This window comes from Triticum aestivum, chromosome 3B, assembly GCF_018294505.1.
Source record: "Triticum aestivum cultivar Chinese Spring chromosome 3B, IWGSC CS RefSeq v2.1, whole genome shotgun sequence".
Lineage (NCBI taxonomy): Eukaryota > Viridiplantae > Streptophyta > Magnoliopsida > Poales > Poaceae > Triticum > Triticum aestivum.
Window position 1 is genome coordinate 758,932,179 of NC_057801.1, and position 8,190 is coordinate 758,940,368.

Here is an 8,190-nt window from a genome sequence, read left to right on the forward strand (position 1 = left end):
TATCCGAGCCACTCCATGAGCCCGAGTGAAAGCCATATCTACTCTCTCCGTCTTTCCGACCATGATACCCATACTGGCTACAACTCGAACGTCCTGCAGAGGCTTAGATGGGGCCCCAGAAAACCGCAGCCAGATCTGCGTGAGCGGCTTGCCTTTAGGCTCCACCTTCGTCCACTCGTGAAACTCCAAAATACACGTAGTACCTGGAACTCTACACAAGCCAAAACTCAGTAATCTCTGTAAATCCTCCACAGAAGGGAAATCCACCTTAAAGACATTCGCTTCGAGTCCGACCAGCTCCCACTGATAGTCCCCCGGCGCCAACTCCTGAAGTCTGTGGATAATCTGAGCCTCAGTCACCTCGCCCTGAGTTGCCTTCACAATCCCGGTAGTCATGCACTGTGTATCCTCGGGAATCTCCCTCGCCGCCGGGGACTCGAAGAACAATAGCTCCGCACAGTACAACCCATACATAGTCAGAGATGGAGCCTGGTCACGCACTAACGGGCAATCTCCCGAATCATGTGCAAGCTTGCCACACGAGTCACACAGCTCTGTGACGCACTCTGCAATAAAATGGCCCTTCTCACCACACCGGTAACACAGCATCCTCTCCTTCTTGCGCGCCCATTTGGTCGCCCTCTCGGAGTCAGACCTGTCTGATGTTTCACCTGCAGCCCCAGGCACCGGAACATCAACCTTGGCCAGTGCCGTTACCACCTCCATAGCCCGATTAGTAACATCCGTAGACTGAGCAGAATCCGTCTCAACCGCGGTAACCTTCTGGTCAACAGCAACCGGAGGCGGAGATTGCCGACGAAACCTACCACGGCCTCCGCCCCGACCACCCCGACGTCCATGGAATCCACCTCTCTGGCGGGGGTCCGGGCCGGAAGCCCCCTCGACAAAGCCACCAGGAGGCCCGAGGAAAGGTCTCTCAGCAGACCTGTCACTCTGCCATGCATAGCCTCGGCCTCCACCGGTAGACGAGGAACCGCGGTGCTGTCCGTCTCCATAAGCATCAACACCATCATCACCCCACTGATCACGGGGCGCCTCAACAGACTCTCGAACTGTCCACTCCTTCCTAGGCTGCGAAGATCCTGACCGATACTGAGCCGGCCTCGCTGCATAATGCGGCGGCGGAGCAGCCCGAGGCGGAGCACCACCCGGGGCCGGCACCACATCACCAGGCCCGCTGCCACGGCCCATGACTGTGGCCACCGGAGGCGACGGCCCCGGAGGTCGCGGTCCTGCAGGGGCTCCTCTTCCCGCAGGAAAGTCCGGCGGTCTGGCAGGCGAAGGCCCCGAAGGTCGCGACCCTACAGGGACTCCTCTTCCCGCAGGAAAGTCCGGCAGCCTGGCAGATGAAGGCCCCAAAGGTCGGGGACCTCCACTGCCCGTAGGCATCACCGGCGGCCGAGCCGCCGCAGGCACGGGCGGTCGTGCCCCTTGGTTGCCACCAACCCGTCCGGAGGGGGCGGGAGCGCCACGCCCGGCCCCGGCGACAACTCGCCCGGCGTCGACTGCGCTGCTCCCCGCGCCAGGGGCCCCTCGACCAGCCTTCCCAGGCGGCGGCGGCGGCCCGATCGCCCCGGCCTTACTCGCAGCCACGCGGGGCTGCACTGCCGGCGGTCCACCCATTCCTCGACCGGCCATCACAAGCAGTGGCGGGATCCGGCAAGCCCGACCAGGACCGCACGGAGGAAGAAAGGGCGTCCCACGCCGGCGAACCCTAGAGGAAGACGACGATACGCACGCGGATGCGGAAACTACGTCCGTGCATGCGGCGCTAGTTGTGCATGTGGCGTCCGGTATGGCCTGGGCCTCATACCCAGCCATATCCGGCCCACTTAGCAAAGCAGGAACGCACGGAGAGTCCGGCCCAAAGCGGCCCAGCAGATTGTTCAATCGCTCGCTGCGTTTCGCCCGGATCCCGCTCGGCAGCCTCGTCGGCAACACAGCCGCCGCCACCGGCAGCGATCTGGTTCTGAACCGATGGGCAGCCCTCCTCTTCTTGACCACCGTCCATGAATCCAGATGTATTAAATCGAACAAGGTAAGGTTTGGTAGGCGTACCTTAGGCAACGGTCCCTTCCACGGCCTGACCGCCGAAGCCGCATTTCTCCGGTGAACGACACGGCGTACCAATTCCTTCCTCTCGTCCGGACGAAGCCCAACCCTCGCCGGATCCTCCACCGGCACAACCGTGTCCACTGTAATGGCCACCTCATCTTCGTCATACCCTGCATGAAATAGATCGCAAATCAGATCCGAAGGCGTAGGTGACGGCGGCGAGTACTCTGAGTTGTCGCTATCTCCGTCGGCCTCCTCCTCGTCCGAAGCCAGGAGGGCCCAGAAGCGACCGCCGATGCCCGCCCTAGCAGCCACAGCAGGAGGACACAGCGCGGCGGAGTCCCCGGCTGTCGCCCGGGGAGTCGCCCGGGGAGTCGCCCGGGGCGGTCTCTCAGTCATGCAGTGCTTATAGCGATCTTCTGAATATCCAAGAACCAAAGAACGGCAAGGACCAGCGGACGTGAATGGCGCAGATCGTTGCCGGAGCGATGGGGCAATCTGGCGAGGTAGCGTCGCATCTCGTGTGGTCCGATTTCAAGTTTTATGGTACATGACTTATAGATTGCCAGTTGTTTCTTTTATTGGCTGATATTACCAATTGTTTCAAGATACTATTTTGCAGATATTCTAGGTGTTCCTGCTTATTAGCTATAGCTCTTGGCTGTTTTCGCACCATAGAATTCTAAGATTGCGCTCAGGATCCAAAGGTAGATATTTCCCTTCATAGGTCGGTTGCTGTTCGGATTCGGATTAGATTTATTGCTAGGTACGTCTCTTCCTGCTAGCATTGGTACACAAGCAGTTAAGCACTCATCTCTGAATTTAATTATTTACACTTGATGAGCACATGTACGTTCCTTCCCTTCCTTATTTGTTTTAAATCTACCATGTTTGGTTGTTGGCACTTGATGAATCAACCGAAGATTCTCGTGACAAGATCTTACAATACTCACCAATATGCATGCATGATCTGTTCTGACAGCTCTATTTTTGTTAACGGCAGGTGCTTGAGACAATAGAATGGCCCATGGATCCAACATCCTCCTTCCTTCCTCCTACTTACGATTGTGTTGTTCAGTAAGCAAATAGTATAATTGACTATTAACAAGAACTGATAGGCAAAGCACTCTACATCTTGAGTGGAATATAGTTGACAAGGGTCTAAATTTTTGTCTGATGCATCCTAGAAAGCTTCCTAGGACTCTCATGTCATTGCAGGTCGAAAGTCAAAGACATGCATCAGAGTATTAATTAAGGCATTGCAAAGAGATCATCGTGCAATTTGGTGTTTTGTAGATTCACCATAACAGGCTGAAATCCAAGCAATTACATTGGCTACTTGCATTGACACTGTAATACAAATCAAACTTCTTCTCTCACTGTCAAACATTGGTTGAAGCTATGGACAGTCAAGATTCACTCTACTACTTGCCTTCCCCTTTCATTTCCATACGACCTCTGTAACCATTCTCTGCTCCATTTTGCTCGCAAGTGAGCAGGTCGTCGTTCCTTGCACAAGATTTAGTTGTCGTATGCGTTGTATATCTCTTATAATTGCACATAGGTTTGTTTGGATGGCTCATGATTCTGTAGTTCATTTAGATTGATTTTAGACACTGATTCTTCTTTTACCTTCTTATAATTACTATTTGTTTTGATTTGACCAGCAATACCGACATCTTATGGCTGCTTTAGTCTAATAATTGCTTCGCCTAATGTTCTACGTATCTTTGTTTTGTCATGTCGACATGGTATTCGTTCAAATCTCAAACATGATGCAGGTGAGGCGAACCAATGTAATAATTATATATAATGTAGTCAAGGCTAATCCCGTTCCTATCATGCTTCTACATATGCTATTTTTTTGGTCAATTACTTTTGAATCTGTGATGTAAAAATTATTGCCGATCAAATAGGAAATCTATAAAAATTGGCAGGGCGATTTCTGTAACCATTCCTGTTACTATTCATAAAATGTTACAGATGCCCCTCTTTCTCATTGTGAAATTGTTTTCTATACATATAAATTTACTAGAATATGAAGTGTTCAAAGCAAAGCTTTTTGTAATTATGTCAGGTTAGTCTCTTTTGGTCTTCACTATTAGTATTTTCTATGTTTTATATTATAGCTGCATTTTACCTGCGCTCCCTTTATCATCAATGCCATCTTACTCATTTCCTGTGTTATCATAGTAGTTTCTGATATATTTTTCCTATTGTTGGCTGGTCTTACAACATCGAGAGGTGATGCGAAGAAGAATACACATATGTATCTATCTCATGGTAATAACTGCAGAATGTCATACAAACAAAAAAGACATGGTAGGGAACAACCAAAGAGCAATCTAACACACCATTCAAGTAATGTGTTGGCGAGAGGCCTTATGTAGGTGTGTGTTTTCACGTAACAAGCTATCCCCGTTATCCTATAAATTTGTATTATTTTCCTGCTGATTTGTTTACCTTGATTTCCCGCAGCAACACGTGGGGTATCATCTAGTATTTAATAAAGATTCTACAATTATACAATGATAAAATATAATGGAGTATATTTTTTTAGATTTTTTCGTAGATCTATTTTTAGTTTTAATTATCATATTGTTAATCCAAATACTAATGTTTCATACAGCCAAATATCCTTCCAATAATTGCAGCCAATTCCTACAACAACGGACGGGGCATCATATCTAGATTAATACAACCAAATATCAGCATGAAGGGGTGGTCGGTAATATACATGCCTCCACTGAATTTTCTAAAATAAATTCTGATATTATCTGCACAAAAGACAAATGCAGTTGTTCGATACAAGAATCCACCCACTAAAATTTGGCGTTAAATGTGGCTATCTTCCGTATCTGATATGGCATATGCGTTGCTTATCCTTGGGCTACCACACCCAGTTGTTGAATATACAAATAATGAATTGCTCCACCGAAATTTCGTGAAATGTTCACGTCTAGTCCATGTCATGATGTGCTCAACTGATCTAGGGCTATAGCTAGTATCTACAAATTGCTTATCTTGGGCGGCAGTCTACAGGAGCGGCTCACTTTCGGCTTCACAATCTGCGAAAAAGTCCTCACCTTCAAGCAATTCGGGATCTGAGAAAACAATCGGATCTACGAATTCATCTCTCCCCTCGGAATAGGAAGCTTCGTCTACATCATCTGGGTAGTACAATGGTTCATCGATCTCTGGCTCATCTTCGTCTCCGTCAGCCGTGAATTCTTGTATCGGGTCGACGAATTCATCTCTCCCCTCAGTATTGGAAGCTTCGTCTACGTCATGCGTGAACTGCTCGGCCGACAGCGATCTGACAAAACTGAAGCACTCCATAATGTCAAGGCGGCAGGTTGGGCACGTAAACGCCCGGTGGAACCACGTGAGGATGCACCCACAGTGGAAGGCATGGGAGCACGGCAGCGTGACGGTCTCCTCGTCGCGAGCATCCACTTCCGCCAAGCAGATGGCGCACGGCTCGTTGGACTCACGGCGGCGCTTTCGGCCGGTCAGCGGAGTCCGGACAGCCTCGGTCTTTGCGGCGGCTTCTTTGCACGCGAGGAGCAGCGCCTTGGGCTCGCTGTAGACCAAGGTTACCCAGGGTTCGTGCAGCTCGATGTCGAACTCGAAACCCGTGGCGGCGCCCTTCTTCTCGATCTCCTCGCGAAAGCGCCTAACGATCGCCATGGCTATGTCGAAGGGTGTGAGGGCAGGGGGAAAATACGTCCAGTTGTCTGCGGCGAGGTCGTACCCGGCCGTCGCCGGCGCGTCGGCGAGCATCTCGTGGATGAGATCTTGGCAGGCCTCTTCGCTCTCGAGGACGGCGGGGTCGGCGATCTCGAGCCTGTGGTCGAGCCCCTTGGCGTCGACCTTGCCCGCCCCGTGGGACAGGATCAGGTCGCCGTGGAGGCGCACGGAGCACGGGTGGTCGTGCGGCTTTTCGTGGACGCTCATGGTTGCTCCGCCGTGGAAACAGACGAGGGTCTCCATCGCCGCCGCGGCGTGCGGCCACGGTTGCACTACTGCTGCCATGGCAACAGACGAATCTGTATGCGGCGGCTGATGAAAGAACACAGGGACGGGTGTAAAATCGAGGCACTTGCGCGTCTAAATTTATAAACGCACGGGCACAGCTTAGTGTATGAATCGGACACGGTCATGGGCCTTTCCAACTAAAGTGGCCCATTTGTCCTTTTCCACGCCTAAACAACAACAGTGGGTGGCCCATTTGTCTTAGAGCAACTCCAGCCGGACCCCAGGAAGCCCCCCACGACCACTTTTTCATCGCCGGCAGCAAAAAAAAGTCTCCACTCACGTCCCCAGGATCACATTTTTCGCCGGATTCGTCAAAGTTTAGCGCCGGCAGTCTCACCCCAAACCCAGCCCCCCGGGAAGCGTATGGGAGCGCCGGCAATGTATTTATGCATGCAAAGGCCCACATGCAGCCTGTCTCCTCTCACTTTTCACCTGACACACCCACGAGCTCTCTCTCTCCTCGTCTTTTCTTCCACCAACCGCGCCGCTCGCCGTCTCTTGCCGCCGTGCTCGCTGCTGGGGCCGCCCTACGTGCCTACTTGCGCGCGCGTCCGGAGCCGCGGCAGCTCGTCCGCCGGCGTGTGGCTGTGGCGTGGCCGTGGCGTGGCCGGGCCGGAGCTCGCTGCATGTGGTCATGGCATGTGGGCGGGCGGGCGCGGCGCTGCCTGGGCGGACGGGCGCGGCTGTGAGCTCGGTCGTCCTCGCCCTCGTCGTCGGGAGAGCAACAAGGAGGAGGACGACCAGTGGACGCTCTTCATCGACCTGACGGTGCTGGAGGCCGCCACCACCGGCTTCTCCAACGGCAACCTGCTCGGTCGCGGCGGCTTCGGGCCCGTCTACAAGGCAAGCGACCAGCAACCTCCTCCTCCCCCTTGTTGCTCACGCCGTCGTCCTCGCGCGGTGCCTCGGCGACACCGTCATCGGGAAGGAGCAGGAGACAGTGGAGGACGCCGTGGTGAGGTAGGGCGCGGCCGTGGCCTGGACGGCGCGGCGCGGGCGGGACGCGTCTACTACGCCCGCCGGCCACCGCGTCCTGGGCGCCCGCCCCGTCCCCGTGCAGCCCGCTGACGGGGCGCGTCGAGGCGGCGAGCAGCAGGCGCGGCCGCGGTCAAGATGCTCGATGAAATGCCGCTGCCTCTGTGGGAGCTCGTGGGAGCGGCAACCAGTGGAAATTTTTTGCCCCCACGGCCAAAATTATCGCCGGCAGCCCCCCAAGCGGCGAAAAATATGCCTCCTCGGGGGCTCAACGACTGGAGATGCTCTTACGACCAATAGGCACGAGACTCAAATGATGGCCCAGCCCATATCATGAGGCCGAAACATATTCGGCGCCTTAAGCGCCGAAGGCGCCGAATATAGGCCATTTGTTATAGGGCACACACACCCGGGAGCAACTAGTTGATGACCGCTTCTTCAGGAGCCTCACAATGATCAGCGCCACTTGGCGCACTCTCAGCCGCCCACCACGTGTCGCACTCTGGAAGCTTCCTTCGGATCTTTTTTTTCCGCACGTGTTTTCGGCATTTTAAACGCTTTTCTTTCCGGGGGTTTTCGACGTTTCGGTTTTCTACCGGTCTTCCTTAGCTTTTGGATCCAAAAACTCAAAAAAAAGCACGAAAAAACATGTTTTCTTTTTTTTTCTTTCACGAGAGTCACGGTTTTGCTTTCGCCACTCACGGTCGTGCCTCTCGGGAACGAAAAAAACGCGTTTTCTGTTTTTCCTTCCTTCCGCGAGAGGCATGGTTTTGCTTCCGCGAGAGGAATGGTTGTGGCGTTGTGCTTTCGCGAGATGACCGTGCCTCTCGAAAACGAAAAAATGTGTTTTTTATTTTTTTGCTTCCGCGAGAGGCACGGTTTTGCTTCCGCGAGAGGCACGGTTGTGCTTTCGCGGGAGTCACGGGCGTGCCTCTCGAAAACAAAAAAACACATTTTTTGTTTTTTTTTCTTTCGTGAGAGCCACGGTTTTGCTTCCACGAGAGGTCGGTTGTGCTTTCGCGAGAGGCACGTGAAGGAAATATGCCCTAAAGGCAATAATAAAATTGTTATGTTATATTTCCTTATTTCATGTTAAATTCT